We start from the raw sequence: 1942 nt of genomic DNA, 5'->3' as shown, positions 1-1942 counted from the left end.
GTGAGGTCACAGCAGCCTCAGTGCCTCCTAGGCCAGTGGCAGGCTCCTGGCTGCTGGCTGTGCTTGTGAGGTCACAGCAGCCTCAGTGCCTTAGAGGCTAATGGCAGGCTCTTGGCTGCTGGCTGTGCTTGTGAGGTCACAGCAGCCTCAGTGCCTCCTAGGCCAGTGGCAGGCTGCTGGCTGCTGGCTGTGCTTGTGAGGTCACAGCAGCCTCAGTGCCTCCTAGGCCAGTGGCAGGCTCCTGGCTGCTGGCTGTGCTTGTGAGGTCACAGCAGCCTCAGTGCCTCCTAGGCCAGTGGCAGGCTCCTGGCTGCTGGCTGTGCTTGTGAGGTCACTGCAGCCTCTGTGCCTCCTAGGTTAGACGCAACCTTCTGGCTGCTGGCTGTGCTTGTGAGGTCACAGCAGCCTCAGTGCCTCCAAGGCCAGTGTCAGGCTCCTGGCTGCTGGCTGTGCTTGTGAGGTCACAGCAGCTTAAGTGCCTCCAAGGCCAATGGAAGGCTCATGGCCGCTGGCTGTGCTTGTGAGGTCACAGCAGCTTCAGTGCTTCATAGGGCAGTAGCAGGCTGCTGGCTGCTGGCTGTGCTTGTGAGGTCATTGCAGCCTCAGTGTCTCCTAGGCCAGTGGCAGGTTCCTGGCTGCTGGCTGTGCTTGTGAGGTCACAGCATCCTCAGTGCCTCCAAGGCCAGTGGCAGGCTCCTGGCTGCTGGCTGTGCTTGTGAGGTCACAGCAGCCTCCCTGCCTACTAGGGCAGTGGCAGGCTCCTGGCTGCTGGCTGTGCTTGTGAGGTCACAGCAGCCTCAATGCCTGCTAGGCCAGTGGCAGGCTCCTGGCTGCTGGCTGTGCTTGTGAGGTCACAGCAGCCTCAGTGCCTCCTAGGCCAGTGGCAGGCTGCTGGCTGCTGGCTGTGCTTGTGAGGTCACAGCAGCCTCAGTGCCTCCTAGGCCAGTGGCAGGCTCCTGGCTGCTGGCTGTGCTTGTGAGGTCACAGCAGCCTCAGTGCCTCCTAGGCCAGTGGCAGGCTCCTGGCTGCTGGCTGTGCTTGTGAGGTCACAGCAGCCTCAGTGCCTCCTAGGCCAGTGGCAGGCTCCTGGCTGCTGGCTGTGCTTGTGAGGTGACAGCAGCTTCAGTGCTTCATAGGGCAGTAGCAGGCTGCTGGCTGCTGGCTGTGCTTGTGAGGTCACAGCAGCCGGAGTGCCTCCTAGGCCAGTGGCATGGTCATGGCTGCTGGCTGTGCTTGTGAGGTCACAGCAGCCTGAGTGCCTCCTAGGCCAGTGGCAGGCTCCTGGCTGCTGGCTGTGCTTGTGAGGTCACAGCAGACTCAGTGCCTCCTAGGCCAGTGGCAGGCTCCTGGCTGCTGGCTGTGCTTGTGAGGTCACAGCAGCCTCAGTGCCTTAGAGGCCAGTGGCAGGCTGCTGGCTGCTGGCTGTGCTTGTGAGGTCACAGCAGCCTCCCTGCCTACTAGGGCAGTGGCAGGCTCCTGGCTGCTGGCTGTGCTTGTGAGGTCACAGCAGCCTCAGTGCCTCCTAGGCCAGTGGCAGGCTCCTGGCTGCTGGCTGTGCTTGTGAGGTCACAGCAGCCTCAGTGCCTCCTAGGCCAGTGGACGGCTCCTGGCTGCTGGCTGTGCTTGTGAGGTCACAGCAGCCTCAGTGCCTCTTAGGCCAGTGGACGGCTCCTGGCTGCTGGCTGTGCTTGTGAGGTCACAGCAGCCTCAGTGCCTCATACGTTAGGGGCAGGCTCCTGGCTGCTGGCTGTGCTTGTAGGTCACAGCAGCCTCCGTGCCTCCTAGGCCAGTGGCAGGCTCCTGGCTGCTGGCTGTGCTTGTGAGGTCACAGCAGCCTCAGTGCCTCCTAGGCCAGTGGCAGGCTCCTGGCTGCTGGCTGTGCTTGTGAGGTCACAGCAGGCTCCCTGCCTCCTAGGCCAGTGGCAGGCTCCTGGCTGCTGGC

The sequence above is a fragment of the Dromaius novaehollandiae genome, unplaced genomic scaffold (assembly GCF_036370855.1).
Source record: "Dromaius novaehollandiae isolate bDroNov1 unplaced genomic scaffold, bDroNov1.hap1 HAP1_SCAFFOLD_45, whole genome shotgun sequence".
Lineage (NCBI taxonomy): Eukaryota > Metazoa > Chordata > Aves > Casuariiformes > Dromaiidae > Dromaius > Dromaius novaehollandiae.
The sequence above is the reverse complement of the archived record's forward strand: the minus strand, read 5'-3'. Positions refer to the sequence as shown.